Source organism: Filicampus tigris, chromosome 3 (genome assembly GCF_054856515.1).
Source record: "Filicampus tigris isolate MCC_2025a chromosome 3, RoL_Ftig_1.0, whole genome shotgun sequence".
In the NCBI taxonomy this organism is placed as follows: domain Eukaryota; kingdom Metazoa; phylum Chordata; class Actinopteri; order Syngnathiformes; family Syngnathidae; genus Filicampus; species Filicampus tigris.
In genome coordinates, this window is record NC_141219.1 from 12125270 (window position 1) to 12143265 (window position 17996).

At 39.9% G+C, this 17996-nt stretch overlaps 1 long non-coding RNA gene across 2 annotated transcripts in view; it reads left to right on the top strand.

The window, feature by feature from the left end:
- The window catches only part of LOC147149930 (uncharacterized), a 408789-nt gene that overhangs the window by 41605 nt on the left and 349188 nt on the right, over positions 1-17996 (top strand). The gene's annotated exons all lie outside the window — the stretch shown is intronic.

Genomic DNA, 17996 nt, shown 5'->3' on the forward strand with positions numbered 1-17996 from the left:
GCTTCCAGCCATGCCTTTATTAATGGGGAACTGTCAGAGCAGGGGCTGCTCTGCATTTTCGCATATTAAACAGGCATGGGTTGGGGTGGGGGCGCTCAGTTTATTACCTTTTGATATAAATCAGCTTAAAGCATCTCTCCACCTCCTGCTCCACCTCTTTTTCTTCTAAAGACCATCTCCCTTTCAGGTCTCCTCATTTCTGTGCTCCTCATCAGGCATATTATAGCTTGACTTCTACATGAGAAAATCTTTGTGGTTAAATACAATCATCCCTTTGTCACAAAATAGGTTCTCTGTGGACTCAAACCACTTCCAAGCTGTCTTGGCGATATGGCCTTGAAATAAAATCTCTGGCGTTTCAAGTTTCATTGCCAGCATCTACTTGCATCAATTTCCACAAAAATAATAGCATTTTTTTTCTTTTGGCTCACCCTTGGAAAAATAACCCTTTTGTCAAAACATGTGTAAAAACAATCCATGAAAATAATTCAGTTGTACAGGTGAAGAAGACCTCTGCAAAATATTTGAAGCAATGAAGCACAAACCTCTGGTCAAAAGTTTTCAACACATTTGTAAATCACTGCTTTTGCAACGTGTAGTATAAATGGGCAACATGTCTTTGGCAGTGTTCAGCACGACTGACCCTGCGACGGCCATGTCGTTACTGTACGCGGTGTACTAACTAAAAAACAAAACAAACAAACAAAAAAATTGAAACTGATGAAATAAAAATCGAATCGATGTGATTGAGTAAACGCTAAGTCCTTGATCATTGGTTGTCCGATAACAACTGATTATAACTGTAAAATCGTTGTTGTCAGAAATGTAAAATCATTGTTTTATTAATTCCTGTGTTTAATATCACACCTCACTTCAGTTTTTGGGCTTCCTGGTGAATGAAAAAGTGGAGAAAAGATGAGTGGATGGAAGTGGTTATTTTTGCACAATCGAATCTTCAAATGTATGTAAATTTGTACTGCGGTTTCTTCCCACATTCCAAAAAAATGTATAGTAAGTTAATTAAACACTGTAAAATGTCCATAGGTATGACTGAGAGTGTGAATGGTTGTTCATCTATGTGTGCCCTGCAATCGGCTGGCGACCAGTTCAGGGTGTACCCCGCCTACTGCCCGAAGACAGCTGGGATAGGTTCCAGCATTCCTGTGACCCTAGTGAGGATAAGCATTTCATAAAATGGATGGATGGATGGATGGATGGAAATTACCATCTGCCCAGTCTGTACAAAGTCCATAACCTGGTGCTAGACGCCTTCTGCGTAAGGATCTGAAATTTAAGGGATTTATGCAATCCAAATAATACAAAAGAAAAGTTTCTTGTCTCCGTACTGTTGTGTTCACCTCGCGTTCATCCTTAACAAAGGTGAAACTCTTCAGAGGCCAAGAGAGATGATGTACATTAATTTTTGCTCGCGCTCTCTTGCAGTTTTTAGCATTTTCAATCGGTCCGTTTGGACTGGTATATAGAAAACAGCTAACTTGTAAATTCATTTCATCCAATAGAGAGATTAATGTGTGGGAACAGCCTACTTAATTACCCATATTGTGGCCAAGCGAACTTTCAAAATACCCATTCTTCAAAAACGTCTAAGAACAGCATCTCTGCTGCAGCTAAAGTACACAGATCTTGCATGGCTGCTGTGGTAAATGGAGCATTGTGCTAGCACCTGTCCCTAGGCAGGGCCTGGGCGTTCTCGCTCAGGCATGGCTGTGACACTAAACACTTTATATCCTGGCACCCCTCCAGACAACCAAATTATAATCGCCACTTAAAAGACAGAGAAAACAAGAGGAGTGGAGCAGAATATTCCTCCTGAGAGAGGAGTGCAGGGCACGGCATGATGTGGCTCTAATCATATCTTTAGCCTGATAATGATCCTGACATGTTTTGTTATGGCCTACCATACTGTGATGCCTCCTTCTTCTTCTTTTTCACATTTTCTTTTTTTTTTGGGGGGGGGGGGTTATAAAGTATTATAATATGCCATTTTATTAATTATTTATTCATAATGTCTGTACAGTTGATGTAGATTTTATGATGGCAAAATGATTAACCCTGGATCAAATTAATACAAGTATAATTCATCTAATCTCTTTTCCACAATAATCCATGTAGAGATGTCTACTAAAGAAAACAGATAAACGCCTGTTGTCTGTTAAAGTAAAAGTATTTAGGATTTGAAAGGTTAGGAATCACTGGTGATGACCAAACCTGACATGCTGGATAAGCACAGAAATGCTTACCAAACACGCTCCAAAAAAACACAACAATGGTCTATAAATCATTGGCTGTGTCCCTTGTACCCTCTTTTCCTCCTGCCCCTCCCTCTGGGGGATTTTCTTCTGTACTCCAGGAACAAGTTGAGCTTCCAATTTTTGGGTGAACTTCCCAGAGGTACTATTAATTATCCACCTTCCTGTTGAGTGCAACAGCCATGCCTCCCCCGACCTTGTTTAGGCAGGCACATAGGAAAGCGGAGCAGTATCTTCAGTAAGACTAAGATTGGTTGTTTTCCTAGCCTTTCTGTCTCACAAGCGCTCAACTAGCCTCACATCATTCTGGATTATGATTTATATTTGTAAGAGCTCCATATTTTGCTGGGCCACTTGTTAAGGCTTTTAACCAATTGCTGTGATTTCTATCATTGTTGTCTTCATAATGTTATGCAATTTGGTGGTCTTGTATGCATGAACATTAATATCAGTGGCTGTTGTTTGCATTTTTTTAATGTTCAAAATTAAACAGTTGGTTAAGTGCATGTATCTGTCACTGTTTTATTTGCATTCTTTTAACAGTATCTTAATACTAATAACCATGATAATATTGGTCATTATACATGTGATATGAAATGTTCAATCAATGGTGTCATAGCAGGTTGCGGGTGTGAGTCCTGAAAATGGGCTCAATAGGTCCCTCCTGGAATTAAAAAAAAACAACTACTTTGGAAGGCATAACAAAATAACAAAAAAAGTCTTAAAACCCCATGCCTAAAAAGACACAGGAAGTATGCTAGTTTTGTTCAAAGGGTCCATTTTATGGTCATTTCCTGGGGCCCTTCAAAGACAAACTTGTGCAGGAAATTTGTCCACTTCGTAACACTTCCCCCGAAGGCATCTTCCTGCAGCGCTTCATCTCATTAGATGGACTCTCGCATTGTCCTAGTTAACATTGTATAGTGCCATAATATGTGTTAAATGTTGTCCACTCGGCATCCATTGCAGTCGAGTCCTCTGTGGGCTTTTCTCAAGATTCAGTCCTCTGTCTCCAAAACTGGTTTTGAGTTTTTCCTTGTATGGTTGGGGGATTCAAATCAAGGGATCGTGTCACCAATATTTGTCAATATTGTCAATATTTGTCTTGTGATTAAGGGCTTTAAAAATAAACTTGATTGGTGTGGCCAGAGAATCGTAGCAAAGTTTTAATGACTCATCATAAAACACAATCTCTAACAACTCAGCTCCACCACGTCAGAGCTTGACCAAGCATCTCATCTGTGTGAGGATGTCCACGCCCTCATGGGATTCATAGGCGCCCCCTACTGGCAGAGATTTGGTTGACCAGCTGTAAATATACAATAAGTATGCATATGACTCAGATTTTGTTCAAACTCTGCATACTCGCATTAAGTCTTGCGTATGATACATCTTCTAATTTTCATGTGAGCGGCTTGGTGTTGGGGAGTTAAAATCCACCTTCCTCTGACGAGTTAGTTCCTCTGGGCTTTTTAACGGAGAGAATTCTTGGACCAGGACCACAGCCTACCTTATGCCTGTTTAATGTGGTTGAACATGAATACAGCAGTCAGCCTATGATAAACCTGGCAGCTATGACACATATGATCATATACGTCAGTGAAATTAGCAAGTAGTGCTGAACGATTTTAGGAAAATATTTTTTTGACAGATATTGAGATTTTGATTCTATTCACCGTTTTCTTCAAATCAAGCTTTAATGCAATATTCTCAATGTGACTGTAACATTTACAAACATTACAGAAAATTACACCACACTCACAAAACCTTAAAAGCTATTCAATAAAGCAAGACCTACAGCTTGCCATTATACGCAATTACAGTATGTGTAATAGTGTGTTTGTAAAAAATATTTTTTAACCAAAAATATTTAATGTTTTGTACTACAGTACATGTTCTTTGTACAAAAATGTAAGATTAGATATTTTTAACTTAACAGTTTAAAACGGAGACGGAGGGCTTGGAGATGTGGCTTGAAATTCATATCATGGTATAATTTGAATTCCTGAACTGTAATTTGGCAATGACGGAAGCGCATTTAAAATAACGCTGAGGAAATGACGGACTGACAGTGACAGATTTGGTCGTTTTGAAATAATGACCGACTGACGATGACGAACGGGTGGTCTGGCCACTGACGACGAATGACGGTGACGCGCCCACCTCTGGTTATAAGTATTATACACTAACAATAACGGATTCATTTCCGGTTTTCGAGCGTGCGCTTACTTTGTAGCTGTTGTCTTATTTTATCTGTTATCAATTGTAATACAAATTTTCTTTTCATGGCTGCTTGCTCTCCACGCTAATGTGGTTATTGCCAGACTTTCTGTGAAAAATGTACTGTACACCCAAGCACTTATTCTGGTCTTTCCCGACCCTGCAATTCACATTAACGATTAGCATTAGCTTCTCCATCTTCTAATATTCTCTCTTCTTGATCAGTGTTACATGCTTAGTGATTCCTCATCCGCCATTAGCGGTAGCGCTACTTGTAGGATCCGCATTACGCAGCTTGTTTATCTGCCCCATATGCATTGTGCAGAACAAGTTAGCCTAGCGTCTAGCATCGGCAATCCGCTCTGAAAGCACAGATTTTGGCCAGGGTGGATGTGTCACAGTGTTATGTGGACGCGAGGCTTTTTTTTTTTTAACCAGCTCGGAGCTGATTGGTTTACATGAAATGTCCACAAGTAGCTAAAAAAAAAAACACACACAAAAAAGATTGATTTGGGTGTGAGTATTAGAGGTTCCACTATTTCTTAAAATTTTGGAATGACTGACATACTGCAGTGTAGCTAAGTGATTAGCAATCTCCTAAAATGAAACCGGTAATACCAGGCATAGCACTGAAACTCAGTCATGCTGGACAAATGTACAAAGACACTACACATTCTTGCTGTTTTAAATTCTAGTCTGCTAACTAAAGAGTTCTTGTTCAGGAATTTTGTCTGTTTAGTACTGTCACATGGCAAAATGATTTCTATTTCAATCTGTAACAAAGTAGATTAATTGTACTGACAAGGCCTTCTTATCGCTCAACATGTGTGGGAAGACTTCAGAGAGTGCTCTCAAGTGTGATCTTCACTTTTTAGGTTAACTATGTTCGCTACCAGCTGCCAAGGGGTAAAAATACCACTTTTCTTCTGCACCATTATTCATTCAACTCCATTAATCATTAGAGCATTATCTGGCATGTGAAAATGCACTTGCTGATAAGGGATGCATGACCCCAATATGAGATTTCCGGCTATTGTAGAGCTCGACTAATTGATCGAGGTCTGTGTCTGAGACTGGCTGCGGGTATCTCTCAATTTTCCATTTAAAAATACATGTGTAAATAGCTCTGGTTGTCATATCACTTGTTATATTGCTGGGTGATCCACAGTATGATTCTGAACAACATATTGACAGAGGTGGGAATTCATTCATCTATGCTTTAGTCCTTCTATGAGTTCTCGTCTATATTCCAGGCCCGCCCGGTTGGTCAGAGTCAGCCAGACGGCGCAGAGAACGGACCTACCGGTATCACGTCACACGCAGGTGCCACACTCCTGACATGCAGCCAAATAAATAAAAAATAAAACAGTGATGTACACCAAACATCAATGATGTAACATTTTTGTATTTACTATTAATTGAGGAGGTTTGTTTTAATTGGCGGTGATGGTGTGTTGATTTATTCCTCTTTGTTGTGCATTGTTCTGTCAGCAGGCGTATTTGATGTTCTCTACTGGTGATAAAGTTGTCAAAGGCATCTGGCAGGAGAAGTGCTTACTCTTCAGTTATGGCTATTTCTGTATATGTCTATAGTCTGCAAAAGTTGAATCGAGGCACTCAATTCATCTTTTGCAGATTACAATGACCTGGGTGACTGTACATCTATACACACATATATTCTTAAGATCATTTCATAGTGCTTCTATAACATAACACCACCACAAAAGGCAAATGTTTTTCCCTTACATGATCTCCTCGCTTGAGAAAAGTAGTTTTGTGTTAAGGTACTGCTGATTTGATTATACATCTGATATCTGTACTGACCAGCCTTAGTCTCTCCCTGGCCGTGGCTACAGACCAGCCAATTTGATGTGGTTTGTGGTCAACAAACAGCCTTTGACCTCACAGAATGGCTGGCGAATCTATTGCATGAATACCGGGGCCAAGGGTGGAAACGTCAGTTGGTCAGTTCTGATTGAGTTACTTGAGCCACAGCTATATCACCTCCTCACTGCTTGTTTTGTTGAATTATTTAATAGGTGTCCAAAGAGAAATGATCAGTGAACTGAGTTTTTTTTTTTTTTTTGAAAGATGGAGCCCTCACCAAGAGTTTGCTTTATTTTGATACACTGTAAACGTACATTAGACCCCAAGCTATTGGACTATTATGAAAGCCTAAAACATGTTTCATTGGTTGAATATTATCATCAGACCTTATCTTAACTAGTTTTCCAAAGTAACCCAGGCAACATTTCAGACATTATTTTTGTCAGTAGTCATTATCAACTGTAACTATTCCAAAACATCTTCACAGCGTTCCAATCACGTGATGGCTGATCCCACAATGTAATCTGTGCATTAACAGAACTTTGTAGAATACATTTTCAGTAAGACACCGCTATTCTGTGGTGGAGTTGGGTGATCTATGATGAGAGGCACTTTTCCAAGCGGGCCTCTGAGCATCCAAGATGACTTTTCAACACATGCTCAATTTCTCGAATCTTAAATGACAGTGGAATAGACAGGCTGTTACTTTTCTGAGCAGAGCCAGATGTTGGGTGTGCGACTGAGGACTCAAGTTTCACAGATGCATAGCGAAGCATTGCATGCAGGGCTGCACGATGTGGTGCGTGTGTGTGCATGTTTGTTTTATATAGAATTGCAAAGGAAATTTACTGTAGATGACGTTCGAATTTATGCTATTTAAATTAAAAGTCCAGAAAGTATGGATACACATCTCGCTTTGTCCCACAGCCTATTGACACATACCGTACGGCCATTCTTTCTTCTCCAAGCCGTCATCCATATTTTCTCGCAAAGTGAAGTAATGCATGTCTTGGTCTGCAAAGCCTCCGATATGCTGTCCATTTGCTAGTAAGGGCAATGGATTACTTTATTGTATTTTGTTTATGATCTGCATTGATCGCTTTTCCTCTGCATCATCACAGTGTAATGTATCATTTGTTCCTTAAGCAACAGGCATCCATTTTCCAAAGCTCCAAAAGTATGTCTAATCTACTTATTTGCTTTCAGTCATGTGTTATGGCGTGACTTTTTGATGTTTGTGCAAGGACATCTACGTATGAAAGGTACGATATGTCACTCACCCACACTCTCCGACAGGTGCTGCTTTTTGACGTTCCACTTTTTGCTTTCCTCCACCACTACTTTATTTAATAATTGATTTATTGAAATGAATAGATTCAGAATTATTTACATCAGCATCGTGACGCATCCAAGAAATTATTTCACCCACGCCTAGCTGTGAGTGTATACGTAATTACTGTACATGTTGGTTGCTTGGATCCTTTTCATTATATTATCTTGAGGCGTACAATATAAAGTGTATAATATTTTTACTATGATCCCTATTACCACTCAAGTCCAATTCACTTTCACGGTGAGCTACGGTACTCCCTACAGGCTCTGTATCATCCTCAACATCCCTCTCACTGGGTTTCCTGTTTGTTTTTCCAGCAGCTCTTCGGTCTGTCTCTCCCGCTGAGACTATAAGGAAACAATTCTGAGAGAAGACCAGGCTCCGCTTCTTGATAAGGAGAGGGAAGTGGCTGGGCTTGTCTTAATCAATACAGGAGCCCTTCAATCTGCTGTAAAGTAGCTGAGTGATCAAGAGATTGTTGCATATATGGTTGTTCTGAAGTTAAGTGAATGCATAGTACATATTGACAACGGGCATATAACTCCAGACTTATGTACTCACCTCAGCTGAACCTATTTTAGATTGGAAATTGATGTAACATACTGCATTGACTTCCATGGAATCCTCCCAGCTTCCTGTAATACAAAATGGAGGAGGAGGTACGGGCGGCGTAAAGTCGAAACATCGTAGGTCGCCTACGTCGTAATACGAGGACTGCCTGTATTTGCAATACAGGCACCCGATTGGGTATTTAACCCATGTGATAATTTGACACATCTGAAGAAATGCACTGATGATTGGCTGACTGGCGCACATGACGTTTCTCCCGCGAGTGGTGTGAGCTTTCACACAATATTGCAATAAAAATCATACCGTGACACCAATACCGTGATTCCGGCAGCAATATTCAAAGCAACAGGCTACAGATGTAGTTGCTAGACTACGCAAAGACACTTGGGTTTCACACCCAAGATTTTAAAAAATGTTTAAAAAAAAGAAACTCATTTAAAAAAAAATGGTATGAAAGTTTTTATTACAAGTGGATATTCAATGAGTCCCAGAAATATGTTCAAAGCAAAAAGAAAGGTGTGGTTCCACACAAACAAATAAAACTATAAACACCTTTCCATTATTTATTAGAGAATGGGCAATTCCTAAATCAATGAAAAACATTATCAGTGATCCTTCACAAAAACAACAATTAGTATTTGTATCTTTTACATTTGATTATTAATCAAATATTTTGTCCACGAGCAAGAGACTTACATCAGCATTATTCGCCGTTGCGCGATGAGGTTGATTCGGGAAAAGTGGAGTCGAATACATTTGAACCAGTACTGTCCTTTACTGTGTTCGAAAGGAAACACTTTTTCCATCCCTCCTTGACCTCTAATCCAACATATAAATGAAGGATAGGTGTCATTTTCCAAAGACCGAAAAAAAAAGTCAACACAATTCAGATTTGGGATTATTTGGTGCCAGTCCGAGCTCTAATTTTACAAGCCGTATCTGAGGAGTGCCAGTCGGAGCAATAATTTTAATACGCACAAGTCGCAGGACCAGCCAAAGCATGAAAAAAAAGTATGACTTTTAATCAGATAAATACAATTTACTATACTATTAAGTTGACAAGCAAAATAAAGAGATCCTTTTGTGAGGTGGAACGTAGTTCTCTGCCGAACCGTGGCGTAAACACCTCAGTACAGACTTGTACCATGGGTTGCCTTTACTGCCCCAACCCGAGTATATACTGTACTGTATAGAGTACATGCTGTATATCAGTGCCCTTTTATGTCTCTGTAAGGATGGCAATGTGCTGTCTTCATGCAGACATCCCTGCCAGTGCTGTCTAAAGGCCACTAATAAAGCAGAGTTTAAGAGGCTCAGAAGTATCTTGCTATAATACCATTAATAATTATTGGCATTTAAGAGGATGAGCAGGGCTGGTAAGTGTACGCAGGGACATGCTTTTTACTGTACTATGCACTCAGTTTTACAAAGAGGCTCTCCTTCCGCCCTGCAGCGGCTCACAGTGACAAATTTAGATGAGTTAAACAGAAGAAAAGAAATAACCCCTTGGGATAGATACTTTTGTGATACATAGCCAATACATTGGCTATGCGTAAGCTTCTGCTTTCTAATTTTCATCCCTATTTTACAGTGTGTAAGCATGACAACATTGGATGTTAATAAAAGTACAGTCATTAGGTTGGATTCAATTAAAAAGTGACTACTCTCTGTTCATTTTACTCCTTCACTGTCATTTCCCGGGAAATGATAAAGACTTAATCCAATTAGTCCGACTCTGTTTCACCACAATGCTGAAGCAATATACGCTAATTGGACTTGAGACAATTAGCTGAATTAATTCCATGACAAGTGGGAGAATATTGTCAGATTTAAACAATTTTCCCTTTGCCAGAGCTGTCTGTCAGATGTTACCTTTTTAATTCAACTAAGATGGCACATTAGGCAGAAACCTGAAGATGATTCATCATTTGTTGCTCTACTACATACACTGATTTGTATTTAGAGCCTAGTTGAATAATTATCTTTTCAATTGATTGATGAATTATTATTATTATTTTATCTTAATTTCTATTCTTTTACTCAAAAACAGGACATTTCAAACTGACAGTGCAGAAAATGCACATAGAAAAACGAATGATGAATTGGTATAGCCCGTTACATCCATCATAAATTCGGCTCATTGTTTTCCAAAGTAAAAGTAGATATTTGCAAATGTCATATTTGGATTAAACACAAAGATAAGCAATAATCTGCTTTCATGGAAGACTATGGAAATAGAGAATATTTACTGTTGAGAAGCTGAAATTCCAAAGGTTTGTAAATGTCTCTAAGCATGAATTGATGATTAAAATAACTTTCGATTAACTTGATAATTGATTAGTTGTCGCTTAATCAACTAAATGTTGCACTTTTATTTGTAGTCATGGTAAGCATTGACATATTCATGACAGGTTTGTTGGAGGTCCATTCAAATTGACTGGGACATCTTTTTTGTATTGTAATCACAAATGCCATGAATCTTTGTTGTAATTGATTTTCAACTAAAACTGCTTACACATGTCAGGTTTAATTCAGTTTTAAAGAGCTGGTGTGATTGCTCTGCAAAAACCCAAATATGCATCGACCTGGACGACCGGGACAGTTTGTAGAGAAAAGGTGGTTTGCTTGCAAGTGAACTCTTGTGCAGTTCAGATCACTTAAAAGGAAGGAAAAAGCATTTAAAGTATACACAACCGCACTGTAAAAATCTGCACATGCACCAACTGCCTACTCTCTGTCTTGTTTGTATGTGTGTATCTGCTCAACAGCTTCAAAATTACATTTTGAAGCCTTTTGAGACAGCTGATACAAATACCGTTGCGCATTTAACGAATATAGAACATATAACAGTGGTTTGTTTCAGTCTGTCACATATACTGTCCAATCAGGTGGGGAAATTAGGCATGTACCAGGCAAAGTATGTACATCATGTGTCTTTTTAATTAACTTTGATCTCGACCAGGGCACATATAGTGACATCCCAGGACTAAGACAAATTTACCCTGGCTGCAGAAAACAGTACTGTAGTAGCCATTTTGGGGAATTACTACAGTGCTTTTATCTTTGCAGAGTGGACGGAGAATAGACAGTGAGAAGAATCCAGGTTGGCTCAAAGTTCAAACGGGAGGGAAAAACGGATGGGTTCCCCCAAGCAGTTAGGTTTGCCCCTGCATTTTCTCTTCTAAACAAATGGATTTCAAACCAGCTCAGGGAGCACCCCGCTAACAATGACAAATGACAGCACATGGAGTTTTCTCTCTCTCTATTAACATAAAGTAGTATAAACTGAAGGACACTAGTGTATAGAGAGAGTTGGGGGCTAATGTTCCATATCAGATATGGACAATGTCAGGACTGAATACAGATTAGGCTGTGTCCTTCTCTCCCCAGGGGAATTAAGGGGTTGACACTATCCTAGCTGCCAAGTGTATTATTATAACATGCTGGTGCCAGGTCTGTCCTCCGTGGACTATTAACCCCACTGTCCCCAAGGCACTTCCTTACTGGTCCCCAAAACCATAACACCAGATCGCCTTCCAGCTCCAACTCACTGTACTCTACATCTAAGCCTCTCTGTAGTCTGCCATAAAGTTATTGAGAAAACTCTCTGCGGGTCATTCATTTTATTGTACTGGGCCGAGTGAACTGTGTTTATTTAATGTCACTCTCACAAAGATGAAATGCCACTATGCCATCAATAGTGCCAAGCGATTGAAGTTAACACATCGAGATAACAGTAGGTGTGTAGTGCTCTCAACTTAATATGTTTGCTGATGATAGATTGTTCTTCATTTTCAGTATTGTTAAGGCTCATTGTTCATGAGGTGGCAAGTGGGCGCTCGGTTATCGGAATGGCAACACTTTGAAGGAAGAGACGGTTGAATGTGCTCTGTTGCAGATTCGTGGGAGGTTGCTTTTTGAAAGCTTGACAGACTTGTTGTTGATATTAGGAATGACAACAGCACATGTTTATTTTGATGAATATTCATGGAATTTTCTTAAGTTACTCAAGTACTTTTACTTGACTGTGATAAGAAGAAATGATCATTTTGCTCTGTTACATTGAGCTACATTCTGCTTACAATTTGTTTTTATTATTACTTGCACAATCTATTTTTGGTTTGTCAGACAGACCTATGTAATCTGACTCAGTTTCACCAAACCAATGGTAGCATTTGACTCCATTCCCCCATTAAAACTGAGGCAGTCATATAGCAGAGTCATATGACAGCACACAGCCTCCTTGATTTCACACCATCACCTGCGATGCCGGACCTCCTCCATGTCGGTTGGCATTTCGTTCTCCCAAATGAGTCCCTCAAAACTGTAAGAGGGGACTGAGGACACAACCCTGAGGTATCCCTCTATTGGCTGTTGTTGAGGAAGTTCAGTATCCAGGTGCACTGTGAGCTGTCAATGACCATGTTGCTTACATTAAAAATTGAAAATCAGAAATTGATTTTCAATTGTGGTTTTACAGAATTATTTAAAAAAACACATTCATGAAACAGGCCTGAACAAAAATGATGGTACCCCGAGAATAGATTGGAAATAATTTGACCATAGGGACATGTTCAACCTAGTTGTGTCCTCTAATTAGCATCACAGATGACTTTGAACATGTAATCAGTCAATTGGCCTGTTGGAAAAGAACGTTTCAGAAGTCAAATAAAACCTCTGGTTCATACCATCATCGACCAGCAAATCTCATGAGACTTCAGCTCACTGAGCACTTGAAGTATTGAATCCACAAATGTGTGTTTTGCTTTCTGTGAAAAGTGTAGGCTACCAATAATGGTAAATGGGGAAAAGACAAATTTTAACTAAAGAGAGTGTCTGGCTGCAATTTCAGTAGTAGGCTACAATTAATTTAATCATTACGTGATATAATTAATTCTAACAATACCACTTGGTACTAGTATCACTCTGAAAACACCTTCCTGTTCCTAGTCCATTAGCTGTCTGTAAGGCATCTTCAAAGGGTGATTATTTTTACTTATTTTAATTTGTGTCTTATTATAAAGTTACAAACTTGTATTTTTGTGTGCAACAGTCATGTCAAATGATTCCTCAAAACATTATTTGTACAGTGACAATTTTCTGATGACAGCACTTTGACTCTGGAACAAATTAATTAATTTGTCACGACATTATTTATTTTTGAAAATGGTTTTGTTTTGACTTGGATGTGAACCAGTGACTCAGAACAGATTGTGTTCGACTTTGGGGGTTTTCATGCCACATTTTTCCTCTAACGCTACTTGCATGGCTTGTGTAGCTCCTCATGTAGAGACACATGGTGGCCTCTGCACACAGGAGCAAGTGTGGCTTCTATTTCTTGGGTTTGGGTGCTTTAATTGCCACCACACATGGAAACACGCAGTATTATGATGGGTGATGAGATGCTGGTGCTGGAAAATTCCATGCAATAATGCCTGCGGGTGTCTGTGCCATGTAAGCGATAATGTGTGGGCAGAGGCTTATTTTCACTTTAATATGGGCATGCCTACACTGGCACACACGGAGCCCCCCGTTTGAGCTCTGTAATGAAAGGAACACGCCGTCATGGAGGCTGGGGTTTGAGGTGTTGTTAAAGTCTTTGAGGTTTTCTCCCCGTGGGCCTCTGTCTGCTGTCCTGAATAAGAGGGGCTTTGTTCGAGAGGCGACAGAGGCTTTGGTGAGGCATGTTGGCCAGATCTTTCTCTGTTGGATTCTACATAGATCTCAATCCAGCCTTTAACAAGCCCACTTCACCTCTTGACTGACACTGACAGAAACAGACAGTGAGGACATGCAGTCTCTGAGTTGTTATCATGTTAATGTTACTGTGATTAACAGCGGTGATGTCACAGGTCAAGGGCTTGACCCACAAAACAAAGGGGTTATCTGTCACTTGCTTGGTGAGTGTTGAACATTTAACAGTTCTTAAAGTCTTTACATGTTTATTCAGATATGAAAGTTAAAATGTTGCTTAACATTTGGCTGGTAATAAAGATTTCTTTTGGCAACAGTTTGATTCAAATGATCTGTATTTCAGTCATTTCACAAGAGGGAAAACAATTGTAATTCAAATGCAAACGAATTGAAGGTTGAGAATTTGGATACCATGTAACCTCTGTGTGTTGACAACAAAAAAAGTGTATAAGAAGACATACAAGACTGCTTTTTGAAAATACCTCAAGTTGTAAAATAAAACCAACAGGCCAACTGAAGTGATACTTTATCACACCATCACTTCTCTTTACTCGACGTACCACGCTGTAGTAGCTTTGTGACAGGAGTGCGGCTGGCTCAGCAGGAGCGGAGCAGTGCGGGCGGAACAGATGTTTATGATGGTCTAGAAACTTGGTGTTTGATCGGACGCCCCGCCACCACACTGACAGGGCGATGATCATCCATTTTACAGTGATTTGCAGTTAGCTAACAAAGTGTTGTCATCTGTTTTTACCTCAAAGCATCTTTTCATGGCTCCAACTCCACCTGTCCGGAAAGTTATGTCAGACTGATAAAGTGGTATGTCGATTGTGAAAGAGTTGTTTGTCTATATTTCCCTGTAATTGAATGTCAACCAGTGCAGGGTGTACCCTGTATCTCGCCCAAACTGGGATGGGATAGAAATCCAGTTACCCCCGACCGTGAAAGCAGTTTTGAAAATGAATGGATTGATGGAACTATAGAAATGGTCCTGGGTATGTTTTCTTTCCAATTAAAAAAAAAAAAACAACATTGCCCACTGATTTCTATATTCCCTCTCCACCAATCAAATGTGCCAGTGAGCAGCAAACAGGAAGACATCAGCATTCCTTTCCTCTCCAGGCAGGGAGTCTCCTTAATGGCTTGCTGGGAAACGTTTTCCTTCTTTCCATCTTTTTCTGTCTTCTCTCAGACAAATGATCATAATAAACTGTCATTAATATGGCCGCCGTTCTGCCAAATAAAACTGTCTTTGTCAACCGAGTCCCCTGTGGACGCGAGCTCATCCAGGACATGTCATTCTTCACATCCCCCCCTGTCTGAAGCTTTCCACCCTGACCTCTCAGTGGAGAAGCCCATTCAGCCATATGCCTCATTCTGTATTTTCACCCGCTCTCTGGTGGCTGCTATCGGATCGTTGAGTTAATGCCAATTTTCTTAAATGGGTAAAATCATTCCTGCTCGAGTGAATAAAAAATAACCAAGAATTTTTCAGTTGGGAATCAACAGTTTGAATAGATGAAGCTAAGCTAATAAAGGATCTTTTTAGCATTGCCCGCGTAGCTAAAATTTCCTAAACATAATGCAACGTCATTTGTGATTGGTTAAAGTCAACCGAAGCATTAAAGTGACTGCAACCTTAAAGAGTAAAATTACAGTGTTGCTCAGCAGTTCTGGACACTGAATGGTGCTGGGTGAAAGACGATGCTTTATGAGAAGCAGTGGGGATCGCAAAGCATTGAATTTGATGGTCAGCTATAAATGTTGATTGGGTGCCCGTGGAGGTGTTTAAGTCTGAGTGTGTGTGATTGCTTAGTGGGCAATAGAGGGGCTTGGGGGCAGTGCCATGCCCCCTGCAGTAGTTTATCTTGGGCTTGTACATGCCCCCCCTTGGCAGGGTCAATTCTCAGGGTGCCCTGCCCCAGCACGGCTCCATTAACGCGTGTGCTAACCTTGCAACAATGCTGTGACACCCTCGTTTTTCAACTGGCCTTGCCTTCAGCCCTTTTACTCCACTCAGCCTAACCTCAGGGCTCTCACTTGAGACAGAGGTGAGATGGACTTGCTATTCTCGCCGCGAGAGACTTTCCGTTGTCTTGCCAATCAAAAAAATTATCAGCTAGGAGTACTGGCATGGATCTTTTGAACACTTTTATCAAGAGGGTGAGAGAAATAGATTTACAAATATTTAGAATACAACATCAATAGTAATTCAGTTGTCTTGGACATTTTTGAGAATGTGTGTTGCCTTGAAAGAAAATGAAAAGTCAAGTTTGAAAGCTATAATCCAAACCCTGGTCTACATCACACAAACAGACAGGACAACTTCAAGAACTACGGTAGGTCTAGGTCTGGTTTACTTGTGTGAATCCTGCACGGACCAGTGTTAAAATAACAACAAAAACGTAAAGAAAAAAAGAAAACAAAAAAGCTTATCTGTCAGACCTTTCCATTTGTCAACCTCATTTTGTGTCAGTGTGGAGTGTGGACATGTGCACTGTCTGCCAGAATCCTGTGCAAGTATACGGAGGAACACAATTTGATTGCGTAAGGTCTGGCAGCTGTTATTTACAATTTTTTTGCTGCGGAATCCAAAATTGATCTCAGTATTACTCTATCTTGTCAAGTGTTTGAGCTGTAGGCAGAGCTGGGCATACCGCCTATGCGGCGGACCGGTTCGCCTATCCGCCTATGACGCACGCCCAATTTGTAGGCGATAAACGATAGATGGGAAAAATAGTTGGACTAAGCATACAACCGCGACCCGTATGCCCATGGTTACAAGGTTATGGGAAAAGCCAGCACTAATGTGTAGTACTGAGCTATAGGGTGCATTTTTTATTTTAATTTTTTTAACCATTTTTAAAAGCTTTGTGTGACTTTGTAACTAGCAGTCATCACCTTTGGTTTGAACATTTTTATTTTTTATCACAAATCCAATCATGTTGTGATTTTATACAAATGTTTTTTGTTCTACTTGTGTTTTTTTTTTTTTTTTTTTTTTACCTCAACACCTTTGCTGTAAAATGTATGAACATAAAGCGAATAAGACCAAATAAATTGTCATTTACCAAACTACAAGTGTGACCGCAGCGTTTGAATCATTTAGCATGTTAGTCTATAGAGAGTGTAGCACCTCGCTCTGTAATTGAAGCGCAGATGTCCTGTAAAATTGATTTAAGATCTCTAATCGTCATCAATCACAACATGTGACATCTATGGCAACGTTGTCATGATGCTTGTTTTTTCTGGTCATGCAGATCACAATTCATGAATATATTGAAACAGGATGACCTTAAAGGCAGTGTTTCACTTCACATGGATGTAAAACGCTGTTGAATTTTTAAACTTGGTGATTAAATTAGACCTAAGGCAACGACAGAGACATGATTGAACCAAATAATGAGATGTGAAAGCCAGTGAAAACCTTATCAGTTTCCCATGTTTTGGCATGCCTTCCTGATGACCTCCTTCCTAACTCAGCTGTGAAAACTGTGATATCCTGTGACACATCACCTTAATTCTCTGACAGACCTTTGCTTCCAGTGTTCCCTTAAAAAGGATCAATTGTCAAGGTTGCACTTATTTTTATCGACCCAATGTCAACAAGTGGCAGGTACACAAATGCGACTTTTGTGCCGCCGTGCTCGGAAGTTAAATTTACATCTGCATACTCCGAGCTATTCATCTCCTACTTTAACCGCGCTCATCCATTCTGCCTTTTTTCATTGTCTCCTTGCGTGCTTTTTGTGTATGAGTGAAAAAGCTTTGGGTCTCCTCTTCTTGGCAGGTGCTTTACAGCTATGCTCAGTGTGTCTTTGTACATAATCAATCCGCGCAAAGCTTTTGAAGGCAGCAGGAATATAGAAAAGCTTGGCCTGCCCGCCCCCCTATCACGTGCGGATGATTAAATGGCTGTAATGTATATTCCTGCCTGATTTGGTCACTGTATTTTGTGTTGCGTGTCTATTCATGCCCAACACCACCGTGATCCATCATATGCACTGCTGATGGATATCTGTGCCCTTCCGAAGCTGCTCTGGACACATACTTATTGTATCCTTTTACTGAGGTGGAGCAAT